The sequence below is a fragment of the Heterocephalus glaber genome, unplaced genomic scaffold (genome assembly GCF_053883595.1).
Source record: "Heterocephalus glaber isolate CG9 unplaced genomic scaffold, H.glaber_assembly_v1.0 deba00000768, whole genome shotgun sequence".
NCBI classification, from domain to species: Eukaryota; Metazoa; Chordata; class Mammalia; order Rodentia; family Bathyergidae; genus Heterocephalus; species Heterocephalus glaber.
In genome coordinates this window covers 8,689,247-8,714,046 of record NW_028258162.1, presented here as the reverse complement: position 1 = coordinate 8,714,046, position 24,800 = coordinate 8,689,247, and the positions used below count along the sequence as shown (strand labels likewise).

The 24,800-nt window shown below is 38.4% G+C and overlaps 1 pseudogene; it reads left to right on the top strand.

Moving 5' to 3' along the window:
• Positions 1-1,949: 1,949 nt before the first annotated feature.
• Positions 1,950-3,940, top strand: LOC147829082 (chromobox protein homolog 3 pseudogene; annotated as a pseudogene).
• The last annotated feature ends 20,860 nt before the right edge of the window (positions 3,941-24,800 follow it).

Below are 24,800 nucleotides of genomic sequence, written 5' to 3'. Positions count from 1 at the left end.
CTCCGGAGAGGAAAGCTTTTTTTCCTTTTTAATCAGGGTCTTAACCCTATTCACTGAGGGAGGACCCTCATCATCTGATCACGTCTTGGTACCCACCTCTTAGCACCATCACCTTGAGCATTAAGCGTCCATGCTTGAAGTTTGGAGGAGACACATGCAAACCATAGCACTGTGAATAGGAATGACAGATGACAGATTTGAAAATAATCCAGAAAGTGAAAACAAAAGATGCTTCTCAATTTAAAATGTATTTAAGATACTAGTCTATCACACCTTATAGTTAAGCCCAGACCACTTTCAATGTGCTCAGAACACTAACATTAGCCTACACCGTGTTTACTCTTCATGCATTTCATTGAAAACTGTATCCAAAAAGCACTGGTAACATAGTATACTGTAGAGTCTGGGTTGTTTGTCCTCAGGATTGTATGGATCACATGGCTGACCTGAACCTTCAGCTTGCTGCTACTGTCCTGCATCTTGAGAGAGAATCATAGGAATATCACTAGCCCAGAAGATCAAAATTCAAAATTCACCGCACAATTTTCACTGAATCTGTATCCCTTTCACACCATCATAAAATCAGAAAACCACAGGGCAAGCCATTTTAAGTCAAGGACTGCCTGTAAACACATATTGTGGTGTATGAATTTTTGCAAGAAAATATTTTGGATAATAAAGACAGAAATGTTGCAGGGCTCTGACAATGAACTTACTGTTTCAATGCTTATTCAAAGAAATGTGATGAGACATTGTTGGAGGAATTGTGGAGCAGCTGCTAGGCTGCGTCACACATTCCCAGAAAGTGTCCCAAGCCACATTCAGTGGAGCACAGCCACTGGGGACGTCACAGTGTGACTGGCTTCCAGGGCTTTCACTCCCCGCAGCAGACTGGACTGGATTTGAATTACAGCAGATGGCCTGCTTAATGAAGGCAGCACCAACAGGAGGGGACATTTTTAAGAGTTCAGTGTAAAGAAGATGATCCAAGAATTTTAAATGAACATTGTTAAGCACATACTTTGGGTCTAATGATGACAAGGATTTGTGAGGGTATTTTAAAACTTGGATATTCTTTCCATATTACTAATTCTAACTGAAACAGTACTCACCCATCTTGCAAGAAATTACCAAGTTTTTAAGGTAAATATATGTGGAATAGAAGTATAAAATGCCATAGAGTTTAGTAAAACCATATTGGATGCTATGCCATTATGATTTATTAGCTGCGATTGAAACTTCTGAAGATTATTCAAACACTAGGAGTTGTATAGCAGTTTTTCACACAAATGTGCTGTGAATCCATCAATTTACTGATAATTCCCTTCTAGGTTTGGATTTATTCTTTGCTTCCAACATTTTATTATGTACTAAATGTTATAGAAATTCTTTCTAAAGACCTTCAAAGTGAAAAAAGACATTTTTCTTTGTCTTCGAAGTGTAAAGCAGTTTTGTTGTTTGTTATCTGAGAGAAATGATTATTTCTGAACCATTTGGAACAGAACAAATGAATAATACCAAAATCTTGAAAAGTCTCAAAGTTTAAAAGCAAAATCCTTCCTCTCAAAGAAAAAGAAAAATTCCAAGAAAAATGGATTATAGCTCTTACTGTAAAATATTTTCCATACTTTGTAAGAAGAATAGAATAAAATTAATAGTCATAAATAAGAATGGAGTATCACATGATGGAATTTAAATATTTTTAGAGAGCAATTATAGTACCATGAAGCAAATTCTAGATTTACTATTTAAATGAAGTGCCATTAAATACAACAATAGCCAAACGCATATGCCTATTTCATAAGCAGAAGTAAATGTGATCCTAGAGCACCAGCTTCCATCCAGCTCCCAAAAGCTCAACTTCACATACTGTCATCTCCGTCTAAACAGCACTGGCTAGTGAACGTGACCTCTCTAGTAGTGCGTCTTACGCTTGCTCAGAGCTATTATACATTGCTTTCATCTGGCCAATCGTTAAGGCAAGCACAGGCTGATTTGTATGCTTTTCTGCTGAAAACTGCTTCGCAGTAAAGTCGAGGACCTGAAAGCAGAAGTAAAGGCAAGTGGGGCTGGGTACCACATGTACTGGTAAGATATCCTTCAGCAAGACATGAGACTGGAAATGTTCCATAGCTATGGGCCAGAATAGGCTTGAAAACTGTCACCAGAGTCCCATTTTATCCTGAGACTACTTCAGGGCATTGAGATGGTCAGATTGGCAGTGTAGAAAAGGCTCTCTGGCAGCTGTCTGAAGAATGCATTTGCGGGAAAATAAAGCTGAAGGCAAAGAGACAAATGAGAGGACTTTAGAAATGGGCTAAGAAAGAAGCGATGTGGGCATGGGATGTGTTTGAGAGATATGCAATTCCTGGACCGCAAAAATAAGCTGAAGAAGAGATGATTTCTGAATTTGTACATGTATTATTATATGGAAAATACAAAAATAATTGTTTGATGCACCACAGAATTCCTTTTAGATGAATGGCATCTAGTATCAAACAACCTGTTTTTGTTGTTTTCTTGAGATTAAATGATTTGTGAACAAGAGGGCAGCCAACCATTGATCAGAAAGAAGAGGCAAAAGAAAAAGAAAGAAAGAAAAAGGAAGGAAGGAAGGAAGGAAGGGGCAATCTGTGACCCTTCCTTATGTTAGGAAATAATTTTGGGGAACAAAAGTCCCAAGAACTCAGTAAACCTCTTTGAAGGCATTGGGAACTTTGAACCAATAACATAAAACTTGGGGGGTTTTCTCTTGAAGATATTGCTTTCAAGCCTTTGGACCTCATGTACAGAGATGACTCAAAAACTTGTATTTCCAGCTAGACTTCTCTGCACTCCAGGCCCCTCTGCCCAAGTGCCTCCATGGGTATCTTCTGGGGAATCTCAGAGGCATCCTGTAGTTAACTTGGGTAAATCCAGATTTAGGATTATTTTTCCCCAAACCTGATCTTATTCGGTTGATCTCTAGCTCAGGCATTGGTATTATCCACCAAGAAAGGCCAGAGGTCACCCTTGATATGCCCCTTGACACCTGTCATTCTCAATATCCTATCAGTCATAAACTCCTGTGATCTTACCTCCTAACCTTCTCTCGAATTCATCCAAGTCTCTCCACTCTGAACACCCAAGATCTGCACTGCACTCAAGCGATAGCAATTCCCATATGTCCTCCCAATACTGTTTCTGTGTCTCTTCTGGCCCCATTGAATCTGTGCTTCATACTGCAGACCAATTTGAAAATCTAAGTCCATCTCTGCATCCTTTCTGGTTAAGACCCTGTTTTATCTCCCATTGCACTTAAAGACTCGAGTTTTTGAGTGCAGCTGCAGGCGCACAGGCAGAGATGCTGCAGACCCGTGAATAATAGCTCTGCAAGTCTGCAATAAAAAATGGCCTCTAATAAAAATACATTGCAAAAAATGGGAAAGAAAAAAATGGAAAAAGTAAAAATGTTGAGGAAGCAGAGCCTGAAGAATTTGTGGCAGAAAAAGTACTGGACCGTCGTGTAGTGAATGGGAAGAGGGAGTATTTTCTGAAGTGGAAGGGATTTACAGATGCTGACAATACCTGGGAGCTTGGAGAAAATTTAGATTGTCCAGAATTAATTGAAGCATTTCTTAATTCTCAAAAATCTGGTAAAGAAAAAGACAGTGCAAAAAGAAAATCTTTATCTGACAGTGAATCTGATGATCGCAAATCAAAGAAGAAAAGTGATGCTGCTGACAAACCTAGAGGATTTGGAATAGGTCTTGATCCTGAACAAATAATTGGTGCCACAGACAGTAGTGGAGAATTGTTGTTTCTCGTGAAATGGAAAGATTCAGATGAGACTGACTTGGTGCTGGCAAAAGAGGCAAATATGAAATGTCCTCAAATTGTAACTGTTTTTTATGAAGAGAGACTAACTTGGCATTCTTGTCCAGAAGATGAAGCTCAATAACTTACATCATTTTTATATATATTTTTATATATATATATATATATATATAATATGAGTCTCAGTGTTTGATTCACTAGTGTGAAAAAAACAGCATTCTAATGAAAATAAAATTAATATATTGGTTTTGAAAGTATTTGGGGAAGTTTTTGGGTTTTGTTTCTTTCACATCAATAGCACTGGTTACTTTGAACAAATAAAAAGCTTTCTGTAGTTGCTTCCTTTATCAGAAAACAGCATTTGACAGCCTGATACATTTCCTCTGCTTTTCTAAATATTGGGAAAATTATCCATAGTCAAACTCAAACAGAACTCATTTTTACCTCACATGCTTAAGGACCATTCTGAGTTTTTTGTTTGTGTGTGTATAAATAAAATACTTGTGTAAAGGGTTTTTGTTGTTTTTAAACATTCACCAAAACAAAAACTATGGGTGATAAGCCCATGTTTGAGATGCTATCATTCTGAGCAACCTAAGAAATAAATCACAGTTAAATTGAAAGTTTTCCTGAAGCCATAACCTTTCAAGTTAAATAGATGATTCTGTGGTTAATTGGACAGCTTAAAGTAGGTATTTTCAAAGCAACTATATGCAAATCCATATCTGTGTGTTTAGTTAAAAATACAGCAGTTTGGGGCTGGGGATTTAGCTCAATGGTTTTGCCGCCTGCTGCGTAAGTGCAAGGGCCCAAGTTCGATCCCCTGTACCAAAAAAATAAAAATAAAAATACAGCAACTTGCTTGCAAAATTCCTGAAAAAAGTTGTATCACTACCAACAATTTCCCCACCCAAATAAGGTAACTAGTCAACCTGGTTTGTTTGAATTAGCTAAGGAAGACTTGTTAAGGGAACATTAAAGACTGTTCATGACCCATTCCCTTACAACAAGTTGAAATCTGTACTCAAAGTCAGGATTCATGGATGTCTAAGACTTGGCTCATGGAAACCTACTGAGTGGCTAGAGGTGGTCACAGTTTAGGACCTGCTAGAATAAATGAGTGAACAAACTTATAATCTAAATTATTGACCTGCATGTTTTTCTTGACCCCAACTTATTCCTTACATGTGGGCTCAATCTTCAGGATTCGGGTTACTGTTTCAGCAGAAGCCAGAAAAATAACTTTGTAGTAGTCAGAATGTTATCCTACTGTATATTGTTTACTTTATTGTAAATAATGGTGCGCAGTGGTCAATAAATAGTTTTATATTTAAAAAACAAGACTCGCGTTTTTAACCTATTCTAACAGCCTCTTCACGGTCTTGGCCCTGTTCACCCACACCCCATTCACATCATTTTCCCCAGGCTGTTTAGGATCCATTCACAGGTGCCTTCTTTCAGTCCCTGCTCACCCAAGGATTTGCACATGCCTAGTTAATCCCTCATCCTTCGTATCAGCTATTTCGGCCAATCAACAGTTCAAAATTCAGTCTCTTAAAACAGCAGTGCTCACACCTTACAGATCTAGGCGTCCAGTGGACGCTCAGCTGCTCTCAGCCCAGCTTGGCTGATCTTAGCTGGGCTTGATCACTTAGCAGGGTAGCTACGGCCTAGCTGGCCGTACTCATGTCTGGCATTACAGGCTGTTTCGTATGGTGTTGAGGGCGACTGGACTATGTGTCTCTTATCACCCAGCAGCCTCACTCAGATTATTAGCAGTGTCAGGATCTTCAGAGTCAATGATTATGCACGAAGCCTTGTGAGGCCTGTGTTCAGCATTGACTCAGTATCACTCCTGCCTTCTGTCGCCTAAAGTAGTCATAGTGCTGGGCCAGATAGAAAGGGTCATAAAATAGATTCTCCCGATAAGAGCCATTGCCGTGTAACTTTGTAAAAAACAGAAATAATCCAGGGAATTTTTGCAATCCCCCTGCTATGTAATCTTTTAGATACTGGCTCCAGATAAGATTTTTCAGGGAAGCCATTCACAAGCTTCCTGGGTAGATTAAACGCCACTGCTATGTGCTCCATCTGCGAGCACTACTTCGTAGCTCTCATCAGTGTTGGCATTTAACATGTATTTGTGTCATAATTTGCTTGAGATGTGTCTTTCTCCCTCCATACAGCTCTCCCCAAGACTTGGGGGTCGAGAAAAGGCCAGTGCCCCTCTGTGCTCACTGCGGTATTCCCAGCCCCAGGCACAGATGAGGCACTCAATAAATGTTGATTATTGAATGGTTACACTTCCCATTGTCTCATTTTCAGAAGATGCTCTGCCTCCCAATAAAAATGTATGTTTTAAAAAGTGATCTTTGCACTGGGGATTTAGCTCAGTGGTTCTGCCGGCTGCCTTGCAAGTGCAAGGTCCTGCGTTTGATCCCCAGTACCAAAAAAAAAAAGGTGCTCTTTTATTTATGTGGGGAAGACAACCAGAGGATACTGAGTCCAGTCCACAGCTTAACACCCAAGGGCTAATGTGACAATTATTTCTTTGGGACAAAGAAACACTGCATGGGACTACAAGTGGACTGGCAAGTGTTTCAAAAGTGAAAATATAGACTCATGCAGGGAATTCTCAGGACCAAGACACACACACACACACACACACACACACACACACACACACACGGGGCGGGGGGGGAGGAGAAGGTTATTGGTTATTACAGAAAGGGAAAGGATTCCACATCTGTTGAGTATGAGGTGCCTAGAAAATATGCATCTGTCTAACACTTGGGAGAGGGCTCAAGATTAGAAACCCCTATTTGGGAGTTCACAGAAGGTACAGTGATAGGAATTTCAGCCATAGAAGTAGAAGAAAGCAGGCAAGGTAAGAAGAGAAGGCTGAAGACAGAACCAGGAAGACAATAATATTTAAGAGCCAAAAGGAACAGCAAGGTGAGGAGCATAGAGGAAGCTCAGAGACATGAAAGCAGAAGTAAGAGTGAGCTGGTCTCAGAAGTTAAAGGGGAAAGAGCTTCAAGAAGGAGGAAGTGGCCCATAGCACCCAAGGTGGCAAAGAATCCAGAAGATAAGGCACGAGAAAGGCTCATTTCAAAATGACCTAAGCTGTCAGCGTTATGGATTTTCTCACAGGCTGATTTCCAATGATGTGCATATTCAGAAACTTGTAGGTTTCTCCTGCGTAAATTGCAAGAAGGCAGGTTCTAAGCCTTGCAATCCACGTATCGTCCATTTTGTGGGTGGACTGCTACTGCTCATGCTTAACCAAGACCTATTCAGATTTCTGTCTCCTCCCAGGGCTGTCTGGGCTCTCATTTCTGTGTGAAAATAGTTCTTTGGGTCATTTTCACTGCCATTCACCTCAGTAAAAATAACAGTACAGCGCAAGTACATTTCTTTCCATATTCCACTTAAGCTTAACTATTATAAACTAAACATCATTGTGTCAAAATACTTCTAGGAACAAATACATTTTTTAAGAAAACATGACTGTCTAATAAAGCAAACAGGACACATTAGCTCCCAGCCACCGAGGGAGAACATTGCTGTCAAACATGACATAGATTCATTCCTTTGTTAAATAAAGGTTAACTATTGATCAAGTGGAACATGTACAGCATCTTCTCCGGGTTCTGTCTTTTCAGACTATAGTACATAAAAACAATCAAAAGATAGGGAAAGCTAAGCAAGAAATAGAGAATGTACCAAGGATTAAAGATGCCTATCCCTTCCTTCATAGCTTTCTGAGGTTGAGTAATTGTAACCACAATTCTTTGGCAGTTGCCTTTTTTAAAAAGTCTTTTAAAAATCATTTTATTAAAAGGCTTTCAGAGCTATTCATTATATTTTAATAAAATTAAACTAGGACATGTAGTGAAACAAAAATAGACTGACCTTTACCTATAATCAGTTAGCCACATAAATTTTCTTTAATAATTTCCTACAATTGAGACTCTGGCTAAAAATTGGGTACTTTTATTTTTATTTATACCTTTTTGGTTGTATGTCTATTTTTGGCATAAATGTGTTCCTGTAAAGAGAATCCACAATTTCACTGCTTAAATATTTAGAGAGGTTTATAAAAGTGAGGTTAATTATTTTCTCCAAGCATCTATCATACAAACAAAAACCTGAGCCTTCAAAAGATTAAATGATTTGCCAAATATTACAAAAGACTAGAGGCAAAACTAAGACTAGATTTCAACTTTCACATTCCATGTTTTCCTCACCCTACCATATGTAGATGGAATAATTTATTATCTAAGAATATCTTTTTAAAGAAACCTTTCATAGTATTAACAATGTTTGTATGTCACTTTGTAGTGGTTTGTCACTGATTCGTTTTAATAAGACACACCAGTAGATTATATATTATTTGTATTTCAGAATGGCTTATTGGAAGACAATTCAATATTTATATTAAACCAGAAATTCTGTAGCATAATTTAACAATAATGTTAGTGAGAGCTTGGTATTGCATTTTGGTAAGTAATTCTCCACACCACTGTAATGTTAGTCTTTGGGAGAATGGATAGATTATAAAACCAGCCACAAATCCACCCCACTCTGGCATTCACAGCTTTGTGAAGCAACTTTGCAGTATCTCCCATTGGAAGGTGGAGTTTATTTCTCTACTCTTAATCTGAGCTTACCCATGTAACTTCGGCTAATGAGACACCTGCAAACCCAACCCCAGTAGGGACTTGGAAGCCATTTGTGCACTGGTACCTGCTCTCAAGGCTGTACTTTTGGGGATCATTTCTAGGGTTGGTACCTGCTCTCTTGAAGCTCTTGGAAACTCTTCCACCACCATGTGGGAAAGCCTGGGATGCTGTACTGGAAGATGAGAGATGAGGTGAGGTTATGCGCTCCCAACTGAGAAATGACCATTGACAGAGCCCCCAGCACTGTCTGACCCCACTGTACACGGAAGCTGGCCACAAATCCCTGAATGAGCCACATGAGCAGAGCAGCCCAAAGTGCTGATCTCAGTCGAAAGTGCTGATTTACAGGCAAAAAAACCCTTCAGATATATATTTTTAATGTTTGGTAAATGAGATTAAATTGGAATAAAAAGAACCTTATCTATCTTCTCTAATATATAAAACCAAAACATGGTAATGGCCCATAACTTTCTCAAAGGTCACATTTTTATATAATAGAGATTTTAGAAAAAATCTAAATAGCAAAGGTACCAGCTATGCTCTAATTACCGTTCTGTAATGGCTTCAGGTCACCTAAAATACTGTAGTTTTGTCAGATTATTAAAGCTGATTTGGGTTTTGGTGTGCTGATTGGTATCATAACTAAAAATTTTAAATAATCTAGTGTACAGATAGCTAGGTTGTGAAGCAGTCAAAGGGAATCCTTCCTTAATTGAGAGATGATATGTTGCTACATATACAGTGAATAAATTTTAGTTTTATTGCTCTAAAATTAGAATAGCAATATATAGAGAGAGGATTTTCCTTTCTGAAACCTTGAGTATTCTATAATATACATACTAATGGACCCCAACTTGAAATGGTTAGATTTATGATTTTTTACTTTACAATTTCACAAAAACAATATGCATTCTGTAGCGATGTGACTTTCTCATGATGTTGGGTAGCAGCAGCAGTCAGCCATAAGATCATCAAGGAGAATAATGAGTACTCTACATGTGCCTGTTGCTAAATTATGTTATAATAAATGCATTGTGCTTCAATATTTTCAATTTACAATGAGTTCATCAGAACACAACTCCTCTGTCATACATTGAGGTGTTTCAGTACATTCCATTTATCTTTCCAAGGGCTTCATCTTGAAGAATCCATCAATGTCTAAATGTCACTGATATTCATTTCTTTTAAATAGTAAACATCAGCAAGGCAGTGGCCATGTAAATTAGCAAGAATTTAATCATAGGGTATCAATCTGTAGCCACTCCACCTGCTATTTGGAATAATTTTACACAGCGAATTTTCATCCTTTGTTTACCACGGTGCCACATGTCTGTTAATTAACAATGCCAAATTTCTTGATATCTCTGCTATTTAGTTGAGTAATTGTCTGGTCCCTATCCAGAGGCATCATTACCTGACTCAGTTCAGCTGGGCTTCCCAAGTTGACCGTTAGTTGATCCACCACAGATACTAATATATCTAAACCATGGGAACAACAACAATGGGAAAAAAAAAACCCAGAATAAAGCAAATGGTTGATCAATCCAGTGTGTGCGGTAGCACAATGTAAAGACAGTGAAATGATTCCTTATATCCCTGTGCTTCAAACCCATTACGAATAATACTTTGCCATTCTCCACAATGGGCAGCAGAGTCCTCTTCTCCATGGTCCAGCTCCGGGGTGGTTGGCTTCCCCCAGCAGAATGATGCAGATGGGATGTTATGAGACTTCCAGACCTAGCCATCAAGATGCTCTGCAGCTTGGACCACCACCATCTTGGAATACTGCTGAAGGAGACAAGCCCCAGGCTCGGCCGTGTGGGCAGAAGCACCATGCAGAAGGAGGCCCAGAAGAGAGCCAGCACCAACCGCCAGACTTGGGGCAAGAGAGGTCCCAGCGGAGCCACCAGGTGGCTGCACCTGCCCAAGCGCCCCAAGGTAGCACCAGCAGAAGAAAGGCCCAGCTGAGGCCAGCTCAGTGCACTGACCCACGGAATCCTGAGCAAGAAAGGAGGGTGGTTCCAAGCGACTGAGGTTTGGAATGGTTTCTTATTCAACAGCACACAGCTGATGAACAATACCGAAGTACATTTCAATGGCAAACAGAAAACAAACCCCGGAGTCATAAAAAGCAAAATGACACAGATAGTTTAAAAATAAAAGGATGAGAAATAACGTGCTAGCCAAAAATCAACATTAAGAATAGAAAAGATAGAAAATGTAGGAAACAGTCTGAAAATACAGGATATTTTAAATTGATAAAATGTACATTTTACCAGAAATACACAAAAGTCATGAACCTTTATATACCTAATGATATATCAAAACATATTGGTAAAAACTGCTTTAATATAAAAATAAACAATGAAATATCATAGATTTTAAAATAAGTAAAAATAGAGGATTTAACTTACATAATTCATACATTTAATTGAACTATCTTTTAAGAAAATCTGTACAGAATATATAGGAAAATGCATTACATTTTCTTATGGATCTAAATTTTTTTTTTTTTGGTACTGGGGATCAAACTCGGGTCCTTGAGTGTGCACAGCAGGCGGCAAAACCACTGAGCTAAATCCCCAGCCCTGGATCTTAATTTTTATGCATTGTTTCCAACACAAGTTCAGGAACAATATAGAATAATATAACAGTATATACCTTCCACTGGGATTTTTTTTTTTTTTTTTTTTTGGTACCGGGGATCGAACTCCGGACCTTGCGCTTGCGAGACAGGCCACAGAACCACTGAGCTAAATCCCCAGACCGCACTGGGATTTTTTTAAAGGTTAACTTTTTGTTTAGATCTTTTTTTGTTTTCAAGGAGTAAAATCCACCAGATACAATAACCTTTTCTTGTCCCATTTACTTCTGTCCCTTTTTTTTTTTTTTTTTACCGGGAATCGAACTCAGGACCTTCCACTTGTGAGGCAGGCAGCAGAACCACTAAGCAAAATCCCCAGCTACTTCTACGCCTTTCTGAAGAGCATAGCTCCCCCTATTAAAATGGTGAATTTCCCACCCTGTTTTTGTGTTTTTATCACATACATCTATTTTATAAGTAACATATAAGTTTGTCTCCTATATATATATTGTAGGGAAGGGGAAAAACACCTTTTCCTCTACCCTCTTAGGTTTTGCATCTGGGGCTCAGGAAATTGGACTGACAAAAGGCAGATTAACAAGCAAAAACTACGTGCACACAAGAGAAACTTGGAGAGGAATAACTCAAAGGAATGGTCAGAACTTGGAGGCTCATATTACATCTTTACAAAGAACAACAAAGTTGTAGAAAAGACAGGAAAAGGAGTTTATGTTCTTAGGGCTGGCAAAGACGGTGGGAAAGTACATATATGAGAAAACTAGTGAAAAATAAGAGCAGTTTGGGCAGGCTCGTTGTGCAGATTCCTCCCGGGGCTGGGAAGACTCCAGTCATCTCCGATGACTGAAAATCCTCGTGACTAAGAACGGTTCACCTCCACCTGGTACAGGAAAGAGAGACATTTCAACAAATGCTCTTGCTTTTGCACTAGGAGCACAATTTCTACTGTTATCTGAGAAATTATTTCTGATTTCATTTTTTCCAGATCCCCTTTTGTTACCAGTTCAGTGGGTCCAGGTGGTTGAGTATCAGAGTGTTCCATCTCATTTCCCTTTGGGGTTGCTGTAGGTGATCTGGAAGTCTGGTTTTGACTTACGTGTTTTCTCATTTCGACTGGGGGGTGGGCTATTGGCGCCTGCACCGATTACCTCCTCTGAGCTGGGAGAGGTGGGACAGGGGCCAGGAGCAGCGGTAGGGATGGTGGCCTGAAAGCCCCTTCCTCTGGGCTGGGAGCAGCGGGAGGGATGGTGACCGGGAAGCCCCTTCCTCTGGACCAGGAGCAGTGGGACGGCGGCTCAGAAGCCCCTACCTCTGGGCCGGGAGGGGCAGGACCCAGTACCCATGGTCTGGGGGTCCGGTGTCCTCTGCGTCTTTGTAGTGTGGAACCAGGTGGCTGTACAGAGGAGCAGCGGGGGGTGTCCAGTGGATTGTTCCCGGGGTGTGGGCTGATTCGGCGTGTTCTGCGCGACTCGGGACCTCGGTAGGGCGTCAGCAGACCTGCCTGTCTGCAGCCAATGCTCTTGCTTTTAGTCAAATAGGAGAAGGGTGGGCTCTTAGTTATCTTCAGCTCCAAATAATCCTTACGCCAAAGGGCCATGTTTGGGGTTGGCATTTTCTGATTCCCTACAATATTAAAAATTTTAATTGTCATAAATACATATCTCCCTGTAATATGTATTTTTAAATTCAAAATAAAATAACCAAGCTGTACTCGCTGAAATACATAGGATCGTTCATTCATTTTATTACTTGTGAATTATATGATTCAGTGACCTATTCTACTGATGACTGTAGATCACTTCTAATTTTTTGTCCTTATAATTCTTCAGTGTGTACCTCTGTGGATTTGTGTAAAAGCATTTCCTAGGAAGCTGCAATGTCTTTCTCATGCTCCTATACATCTTTGCCTTCGCTAGTTACTGCCAACTGTATTAGGAAGTCGCACCAATTTATGCTCCACCACCAGCAGCAGAATTCTGGCTTCCCCACACCATGACCACCACGTGGTATTGTTGGACTTTTTAAATCTGTGCCAACATGGTGGGAATAATGTAGTAGAGTTTAATTCCGAATATTATCCTTGCTTGACAGTTAACTTACCCACTGTCATGTGGGATCTAATGTCGCCAGTGACAAACACATTATCAATCTAACAGTCATTCTTTGTGGTGGCTGATTTCTCTGCTTTTATTTTTTTCTGTGTCTTGGACATTAGGCAGTTTAGTATAGCATGGTTATGCATTGATTTTTTTTTTAAATTCAATCTGTTCAAGACTAGATATCCATCTTTTAGATTAGAGCCTTTATAATTTTCTGAAAATTTTTCAATCACTTCTTTTAAAATATTGTCTCCTGACCTCTGTTTCCGGCAATTTGGTAAATTGACTTTACCCACCCAAGTTCAGAATAACTTTTTAAATATATTTCAAAATGATGATTCTCAGCTCTCCAGAAAGTAAAGGAAAACAGTCGAGAATGTCAAGCCCTAGAAAGAATGATTCAAAAGCACTGAAGCCAGCGTTTAACCTGGGGGCAGCTGCAGGTCCCTGTCAGCAAGAAGCTGAAAGCCAAGCACAGTGAGCAGTCACATGGAGGCTGCCCCCAAAGCCAGGAGCCTCCCCTAAAGGGTGACATCAGAAAAGCATGAACTAGAAAAGACACACACTGGAAAAGACAATTTGCCTGATTTAACCTTTGCTCTAAGTAAACAGAGAAGGGCAAAAGTCTCCTGAGCATTTGTAGCCACAAGTATTCTTTCACTCAGCACAAAAGCTAAATTCACTGGATCCACCAAGGCCCACGCTGAAACTCCTCTCTAGAGGAACATTCTTTGCTCGTAGGACTCAAAGAATTCTGAAATGAAGTGCTAAGGAACATACTCTCACAGTAAAAATATCCCTAGACACATGAGGTAATAAAACCACAATGGATGAGAGTTTTAAGCAAAGATAAAATACAGAATCAGACCCATGAGGAACACAACCATCAAATGAGGGGTAAGGACAATCCTCAAGTGAAAACATCATTTGGGCAAAGATTTGAAAAAGATAATTGAGTGACCCATGCAGGGATCTGGGAGGGATGCCCCAGGGCCAAGGGCTGAGGCGGGACCTTGACCGAAGGAGTCAGACACTGTGCTCAGTACACTGGCTAGCCCTGAGAACTTTCAGAAATAACATGGTCTAGCTCACATAGGCATGTGTGCATTACTGAAAGACTTTGGCTTTAATCTAAGAAAAGTGGGAAGCGTTCGAGGATTTTGAGTAGAAAGATTTTCAGTATCATGTACAATGTTTTAAATATCTGTGTATCTGGACATCCTGGCATATGCCGATAATCCCAGCACTTGGGAAGCTAAGGCAGAAAGATCACAAGTTTCAGCCCAGCCTGGGCTGAATATGAGACCTTGTCTCAAAACGTGAAAAAAAATCTTTCTAGATACTTTATTGAGAATAAACTACACGGGTAGGGGACAAGGATTAAAGCAGGTGATCCAGATAGATTATTGTAGTAAATTCAGGTGAGATATGATGATGTAAGTGTGGAACTGAGAAATGCATATTCTTTTTATTTTGATATACATAAAATCTTTTATTTGGCCCAGAAACTACATGATTTCAACAGCAGAAGTATCATCTTTCAAAATCATCATTGAAATAGCAGAAGACCAGACTGCCACAATAGCAAAGTCATCATGAGTTTCAGTGGGGACAAACTACTCTCAAATCATAGACATCAGCAATCAAAAACTTTCCAATAAAGAAAGTCTAAGACCCCATGACCTCACTGATGAATTCTACCAAGCATTTAAAGAAATATTAACGTCAAATTCCTTTTATGAGGCCTCAATACAAAAGTAAGACAAGTATCTCATGTGTGGAAAAGAAAATTACAGATTAATATCTGTGATAAACATAGATGCAAAAATCAACAAAATATTATGAATTGAATTCAGTGGCACATCAGAAAGATCATATACTACAACCAAGCAGGATTTAACCCTTGGATGGAGGAATGACTCAACATACACAGATTAATAAATGTGATAACCCATGTTAATGGAAGAAAGGATTAAAATCTTGGGATCATTTTAATAAATGTGGGAAAACCATTGGGCAAAATTCAATATCCTTTCATAATTAAAAAAAAACAATAAAACCTTTCACTAGGTGTGGTGGCACATACCTGTAATCCCAGCACTCAGGAAACTGAGGCAGGAGAATTGCCATAAGTTTGAGGACAGTCTAGGCTACATAGTGAGTTCAAGTCCAGCCTGAACTACAAAGAAAGACCTTGTCTTAAAAAAAGGAAGTCATAGAAGGAATGTATCTCAACACTGTAAAGGCCATAAAACTCACACACCAAGCCTGCAGCTAATACCACACTCAGTGATGCAAAGCTGCCAACTTCTCTGCCAAGATCAGGAGCAGACATGGATGTCTACTTTTGCATTTATATTCACCATAGCACTGGAAGTCCTAGTCAGAGCAATTAGGCAAGAAAAGAAATAAAAGTCAGAAAAGAAGAAATATAATTGTTTATGCAGATGATAAACTCTGATGTATGGAAAACAGATCAAGCAAAAAATTGAAGAAAAAAGTTGAAGAAAACCCAAGTTAAAATATATTCCATGTTCATGCACTGGAAGAACTAATATTGTTAAACTATCTATACCATCCAAAGAAATCTACAAATTAAATTCAGTCCTGATCAAAATTCAACCTTTGTTCACAGAAAAAGAAAAACAATCCTAAAATTGATGTGGAAGCAGAAAAGATCTGAACAGACAAAGCAATCTTGAGCAACTGCAACAAAGCTGGAGTCATCACAAAATTTAACTTCAAAATCTACTGCAAAGCCATAATAATCAAAACTATGTGGTACTCACATAAAGTCAGACATATAGATCCAAGGAACAGAATGGAGTCCAGAAATAAATTCATGCAATTATGCTTAAGTGATCTTTAACAAAGGTGCCAAGAACACACAATGGGACAAAGATAATCTCTTGGACAAATGGTGTTGTGAAAATGATATCCACATGCAGAAGAATGAAAATGAACTCTCCCTACATCATACACAAAAATCAAATAAATGGGTTAAAGACTTAAAAGTAGGATTTGAAACTGTAAACCTACTAGAAAAAAATATATAGGGAGAAATCTTCTCAATATTTGTCTGAGCAATGCTTTTTGGACATGACCCCCAAAACACATGCAACGAAAGCAAAAATAGACAGAAAGGACTGAACCAAATTAAAAAGCTTACACACAATAAAAAAGAAAACTATCAATTGAGTGAAGGGACAGCCTTCAGAATGAAGAAAATATTTGCAAACCATACATCTAATAAAGGGTTAATATCCAAAATACATAAGAAGTTCAAACAATTCAATAATAAAAAAAGAAATAACATGACTTTAAAATGGGCGAGGACTTGAATAGACATTTTTCAAAATAAGATATACAAATGACCAATAGATACATGGAAAAATGCTCAATATCGTTAATCATCACAGAAACAAAAAATAAAACAATAATAATAAGACATCAACTCATACCTACTAGAAAAGCTATAATCAAAAAGTTGAGGGCCGGGGATTTAGCTCAGTGGTTCTGCCATCTGGCTCGCAAGTGCAAGGTCCCAAGTTCAATCCCTGGTACCAAAAAACAAAAAAGTAGAAAGATAATGAATATTAAGGACAATGTGGAAATAAAAAGAACCCTGGTATGCTATTGGTGAAATTCTAAATGACTATTGAAAGTTAAAAATAAATTGAAAAAAATGGCAAAAAATAAAAATAACTATATTATCCAATAATTACACAGTTGAGTATGTATGTTCAATGGAAATGAAATCATCATCTTAAGGAGATAGGTTAATTCTTATGTTGTTACAGCATTATTCACAATAGCCAGCACATGGAAACAAACTGTCAATTAATAGACAAAGAAAATGTGTGTGGACACACATACACATTGAAATATTATTCAGCCTCAAGAAAAAAATTTCTCCAATAACAGGCAATGAAATTGAGGCAGTACTAAAAGAAACCCTACTAACTAAGAAAAGCTCAGGATCCAGTGAATTCATCACTGAATTCTACAAGAACTTCTGGGAAGATCTAATGCCAATATTCCTCAAACTCTTTAATGAAATTGAAAGAAAAGGAGTACTTTCAAACTCATTCCTGAAAGCTAGTATCACCTTGATTCCAAAACAGGACAAGAACTCAACTGAAAACAAAACCAGGGCCAGGGATTTAGCTCAGTGGTTCTGCCACCTGCCTCACAAGCACAAGGTCCCGAGTTTGATCCCTGGTACCAAAAAACAAAAATCAAAAACAAAAAAACCCCACAGGCTAATATCGTTAACCAACATAGATGCAAAAGTCCTCAACAAGATTCTGGCAAACAGAATGCAACAAATCATTAATAAGATCATACATCATGACCAAGTAGGCTCCATCCCAGGGATGCAAGGATGGTTCAACATCCATAAATCAATAAATGTAACACATCACACAAATAGAAGCAAGGACAATATCACACGACCATCTCAGTAGACACAGAAAAAGCCTTTGACAAAATACAACATCCATTCATAATTAAAAACTCTGAGGAAAATAGGTACCAAAGGACAAACCTACTGCCAACATAATATTAAATGGGATAAAAAACTGAAAGCTTTTCCTCTAAAATCAGGAACAAGACAGGATCCCCACTATTACCACTCTTGGTCAATATAGTACTCAAAACTTTAGCTGAACAATCAGGAAAGAAAAAGAAACAAAAGGGGTATTTACAGGAAAGGAAGAAAGTTAAATTATCCTTATTCACAGATGATATGATCTTTTATATAAAAGACCCAAAAAACTCCACCAAAAGATTCCTAGAAGTGATAAACAAATGAGCATGGTAGCATAGCAAGGTACAAAGGAAAACAATAACATTTACAATCACTTCAAGAAAAATCAGATACTTAGGAATTAATCTAAGAAAGGAAGTGAAAGACCTCTATAATCAACGATACCATACTTTGAAAAAAGATATCAAAGAGGACATCAAAAACAGAGATATCCTCTGCTTCTGGGTAGACAGAATCAATATCATCCCAGTATTACCAAAAGTGATAGATTTAGTGTAATCCCAATCAAAATACAAACAGCATTCTTCACAGAGTCTTAGTAAACAATCCTAAAATGTATATGGAACCAGAAGAGACCCAGAATAGCAAAAGCAATCCTGGGTAACAAGAGCAAAGCAAGAGGCATCATAAACCCAGAATTCAAATTATATTATAAAGCTACAATGATAAAAACAGCATAATACTGGCATGAAAGAAGATGAACAGATCAATGGAACAGAATGAGGGTGCAGAACCCTCCCACCCAGGCACATCAGCCATCTGATCTTTGACAAAAGAGTCAAAAATATACACTGGAGGAAAGATAGCCTCCTTAACAAATGGTGCTGGGAAAACTGGCTATACACATGTAGAAGATTAAATCTAGGTCCATATCTCTCACCACGTATTAAAAATAAAAATAAAAACATCTAAATATTAAAACAGAAACACTTAATCTGCTGTAAGATAAAAATAGGTAAAATTCTTTTCTTGGGGCAGGGGGGTACTAGGGATCAAACTCAGGACCTTGCACTTGCCAGGCAGGCGTGGCGCCACTGTGCTACATCCCTGGCCCTAAATTAGGTAAAATTCTTAAACACATAGGCATAGCCAAGTATTTTCTGAACAGAATCCCAGTTGCACAAAAAATAACGATGAGACTTATAGGAACAGGGAGCCCCATAGATAGGGAAAAGATAGATGAAGTCCTCGTTGAGCTTTGTTAAAAATTAATAGGCAGATTTGGTCTCTGCAGCTATAGGAGCAATTAGAAAAACCTTCCCATAAGGCCCCTTCCCATACTCCAAAGGACAGGGAGAAGTCATGGCCAGAAAAATCCAAGGTTATCATGGAAGACAGCCAGGAGTCAATCAGATTCCAGGAGCCTGCATGGGGAGAAGGATCTCAATAAAAGCAGCTGTGGACAGGAAATCCACGGAGTATTTCACTTTTGAATAACCTCGTTCTTCCAGAGTAGCCATTTGTCATTGCTCTTCCCCTTTCCCCACCTTCAAATAAATCATCTCCTTTTATTTCAAACTTTTGCTTCTTTAGTTCTTTTACTGTCGCTGGGTTTAGGATCCCTGGGAGCTGCGTGTTCCTGCAGAGCAGTGGCATGGCTTGGCATGGCGCATATCCGTCCCTCATGAAATGAAATTTTAACAGCCCAAAAAGCTTCTCCATGGGAGGAAATAACAAGCAGAGTTAAAAGACTAGCTACACCACCTGCCTCGAAAATGCAAGGTCCTGAGTTCGATCCCTAGTACCAAAAAAAAAAAAAAAGACAACATACAGAAAGGGAAAAAAATTTGCCAACTAATCATCAAACTAAGAACTAATATCTAGAATACATAAAGAAATAAAAAAAATTAGACTCCTCAAAACAAAAGACCCAATCAAAAAATGGGCAACTAAATTGATACATAGAAGTATAAATGACCAATAAATATGTGAAGGAATGTTCAACATTTGTGGCCATCAGAGAAATGCAAATTAAAACAACACTGAGATTTCATCTCACTCCAGAAAGAATGGTTATCATCAATAAATCAAATAAAAACATATGCTGACAAGGCTGTGGGGAGAAAAGAAACACTTCTACATTGCTGGTGGGAATGTAAACTAGTACAGCCACTATAGAAATCAGTATGGAGATTCCTCAAAAACCTAAATAAGAAATTCCATTCAACATAGCTATTCCCTTTTTAGGTATCTTTAATTACTTTAGTAAACAACTTTTCATAAAAGAAAGCACCAGACACATATAGCTTCAAGGGGAACTTCAACCTAATATTTAAAGAATAAATAACAATACTTTTCTATAAGTTTTTCCAGATAAGAGAATACAACATTACACTAATATCAAAATCACATAAAGGCACTACAAGAAAATGAATTTATAAACTACTATCTCTCATTAACATAGTTGCAAAATTCTCCAAAAAAATAGAAAATCAAATCTAACAATGATAAGAATCATATACCACAACCAAGTGAGCATTATTCTAGATATAAGGCTGGTTCAAACAATCAATTAACATAATCCACTATGTCAACAGGCTAAAAAAGAAAATCCATATGATCACAGCAGTTGATACAGAACAAGCAGTTGGCAAAATCCAACCCACTCTCACGGCAAAATCTCTTGCTCATAGGGGTGGGGATTTAACTCAGTGGCACTGTGACTTCCTTGCAAGCACAAGGTTGTGAGTTCGATCTCTCTCCCCCAACACTGCCTCCCTCACCAAAAAGAACAAACAAACAAAAACCTCTTAGACAGGAATTCCCTCAATGTGCTAGAGAACATTTATCAAACAACTTACAGCTAACCTCATATTCCTGTTCAAATCATGCTGAAAGTCCTGACTAGAGCAAAAACTTTTTAAAGTGAATAAAAGGCATATATACGCCTTTTATTCACTTTAAAAAGTTTATATGCCTTTTATTCACTTTAAAAAGTTTTTGCTCTAGTCATATATATATATTAGGAAGAAAGCAAACCGTCTTTGTTCATAGGTGAGATCTGCCAATGTAAAAAAAATCCCAAAGAACAAAAATAAAACAAAACAAAACAAAAAAAACCTCCGAGAACTATATGTGAGCTACAAGGTTAATATACAAGTTTGTGGAATACCAAGTTCAGATACAAAAGTCAGTTGCTTTTCTATATACCAGCAATGAACAATTAATTGGGATTTGAACTTAAAACTCAATACTACTTACAGTAACAACCCCCAAATGAAATACTTAGATATAAATCTAGAAAAATTATGTGTCAGGTTTATGTGTATAAAATTATAAACCTTTGAATAAAAGCTCTAAATAAATAGATATTCCACATGAAAATATAGATTGGGAAACTCAGTTTTGTTAAGATGTCAGCTCTTCTGTACTTAATTTGTAGATTCAGCTCAATTCCAATCATTTTTTTTTCTTTTGAGACAAGGTCTCACTGTGTAATTCAGTCTGGCCCTGAACTCACTATGTAGCCCAGGCTGGCCTTGAACTCAGAGATCTCCCCACTTCAGCCTCCTAAATGCTAGGGTTACAAGAGTGTGGCCCCACCCCCGGCCAAATCAAAATTTTATGCATGTTGACACACTAATTCTAAAGTTTACACAGACAGGCAAAGACCCAGAATAGCTAACAAAATTCTGAAGAACGAAGTGGAGGAGCTGACAAAACCAGACTTCAAAATATGCTATAAATCTCCAGTAACCAAGATAATGTGTTATTGGCAAAACAACAGACATATATATCAACAGAACAGAATAGGGAGTCCAGAAATAGATACACACAAATCCAGTGAACTGATCTTTGACAAAGAAGCAAACGCAATTCAATGGAGAAAAGATAGTCTGGTGCTGAGACAATCAATATGCAGGAAAAAAAAAAAAGGAATCTAGACACCAGACTTTACAGCTTTCACAAAAAATGAACTTAAAATGGTAACAGACCTAAACCTAAAATGCAATACTATAAAACATCAAGAAGAAAACAGAAAATCTGTGTGACCTTGGGTAAGGTGATGAGGTTTTAGATAAAACAAGACAAATATGATCATGAAATAAAATATTGGTAAGCCAGATTTTATAAAAATTTAAAGCATCTATTATGTCACAGACAATGCTAAGAGTATGTAAAGACAAGCCACAGACTAGGAGAAAATATTTGCAAGCCAGGCATGGTGGTGCCTGCCTGTAATCCCAGCACTCTGAGAGGCTGAGGCAGGAGGATTTCAGGTTGGCATTCAGTCTGGGAAAATTTTTTTTTTGACCAGGGATCAAACTCAGGACCTTGCACTTATGAGGCAGGCTCGGTGCCACTGAGCTAAATCCCTGGCCTAATAGTTAACATCTTTTTTTTTTTCCCTCGGTACCAGGGATCAAACTCGAGAGCTTTCAAGGCAGCCGGTGAAACCTCTGAGCTAAGTCCTCAGCCCCAGCCTGGGAAATTTTTAAAGCACTGAGGATATAGCCCAGTGTGAAGGCCCTGGGTTCAATTCCCAGCACTACAAACCAAAAGAGACTTGTGTCCAAAGAACTCTTAAAACCCAACCACAAGAAAACAAACATTCCAATGTTAAAATGGGCAAAAGATCTGAACAAGGAATTTGCTGATGTGATTAAATCAAGGATTTTTTTCCCTTATGTTAAGGATCTTGTGATGAGATTATCTTGGGTTATCCAGGAAGAGGAAGATGGGAGAGTCCGTGTCAGAAAAGGCAGTGTGGTGGTAAAAGCAGACAGACCAGGGGACGTGCCTGGGGACCAGAATCTGAGAGGTCAGAGACAGAGACAGAGTTCACAGTGCTAAGCTGCTGGCTTTGAAACTGGAAGAGGTCGTGGGCTACGGAAAGACTACAGCCACTAAATGCTGGGAAAGATGAAAGGCGATTCTCCCTTGGGGCTGGCAGCAGGAATACAGTTGGTAACACCTTGATTTTAGACCAGTGCAACCCGTTTCAGACTTCTGACCTCTAGACTTGTAAACCAATAAGTTTATGCTGTTCTTAGCTACAGATTTGTCATCTGTCACATTCCCCCAAACCCCATGCTAAGCTGTCTAGGTGGGACCCTGCATTAGGCCTACTTTGAGGGGGCAGCAACCTCCTGACATCCCCGTGTTCTCCTAAATTTGTTACACCCACAAGAAGAAACCCATACAGTCTGGCAGAATGCTCATTTTCCCGTGGACTTGGTGGGCTTGCACAAAGTAGCTCTGTCAAACCACCTGTTAGGCAAATGGCAAGCTCTTTGCTTCATTACCAGGCTCGTGGGCAGAGTCTTATCACCCGTTTCCATGGCTGGGACAGATCGGTCAGGGTTATGTGCTTTGCTTTCACAGTACACAGCCCAAAGCCATGACTCCCAAGCTCCGAACTCTAGCAGATTGTCCCTAGGGTTTCCTCTATCAGCTGTCCCCAGGGACAAACATGGCCTCCCTCACCTACTTAAGTCACTGCACTTTTCCTCACTGGTTTCTAGAGATTTGTTTTTCATTTCCACCAAACTATTCATTGAAAATATTTTTGTTGTATTTTTTTCCTTCCGTTCCAAATAACTGTTAGATTCAACATAAAATTACAAACTATTTAGAAAATGGCAAAAAGGATACATAAAATGAGATGCTGGAAAAATGGTACTTCGAGAAATATTTATAGGCTTAAAAGCATGCATTATAAAAGGAGAGATTAAAATAAATAAACAACACAATCATTCAGCTCAAGAATCTACAAAAAGAATAAAATAATCTAAAAATGAATTAAAAGATATAAAAATTAACACTAGAGATAAAAACACAAAAGAACTAATTCACTCAAGAAAACTTCTTTGTGCAAAGAAGAATTTAAAAAGAAGAAAATAGCTGGAATTTAGGCAAATAGGATCAAGAAAAAAACCGAAAATATACTTGAAACTAGTACTAGTAATAAGAAATTATACAAAAGCTATCAGTATAAAAGATACTAAATTATAGAATATCATCGAGTAGCTTATACCCATAAAATATGAAATCTACATGGTTCATTTTCTAGCAACGTGTGTTATCAAAGTTCACTCAAGAAGCTAGAAAACCACACAGATACATGACATCCCAGGAGTCCCGAAACAGACACTCTGGCAAAAGAGGGATCTTGTGAGGGGGATCTTGATAAAAGCATCTCTTAAATAGTTCCATGTTTTAAATAGAAAGAAAAAACATAAACTTTGCCAACTTATCTGCTACCAAAACCATGCAGTATGGACTGACAAGAATCTTCCAGCTGGACGTGGTGGTGCATGCCTATAGTCTAAAGTACCGGGACGGCTGAGGCAGGAGGGTTACAAGCTCAAAGCCAGCCTGGGAATCTGAGCAAGACTATGTCTATAAACAAACAAACAAATAAATAGCTGGGTATGTAGACTTACCTAGCATGGGTGAGACCCTGGGTTCAATCCCCAGTACTGCAAAAAAAAAAACAAAACCCAAAATTCAAAAAACAAAGAAGCAAACAAAATCCAGCAGGTTGTTGAATGCAAAATATACTATGTCATTGGAAGAAAAAAAAAGATTTCCTTGATACAAGGGATTAGGGAGTAAAATACTTAAAACTGTACCTAATTAGAAATGTTTAAGCTCTCATGAAGATTTTCTGAAGGTCATAAAGAAAGCAAAATAAAACCAAAAAGGGAGAACTGTATTATATTCTTAGACAAGAAGTCTCAATGTTGTAATACCTCAGTTTAGCTTGGAGATTTAATCCAATCTCAATATAAGAAGTTCATAAAAAGAAAATTGTTGTAACTGGTTTTTTGGCATTACTAGGAATCAAGCCCATGAGCATTCTACCACTGAGCTATTTCCCCAGCCCCTTTTTTCAATTTTTTATTCTGAGACAGATTCTTGCTAAGTTGCCCAGGCTGACCTTGACCTTGTGATTCTCCTGCCTTATCTCTAAAGTAGCTGACATTACTCGTAGGCACCACTATGTCCAGCTTAACCAAAGAAGTTTGGAAAAACCCTGACTAGTGATGGAAGATTTGGCCAACTAGACACCACAGTATCAAACACAGTGATTTTTATGGGGCTGT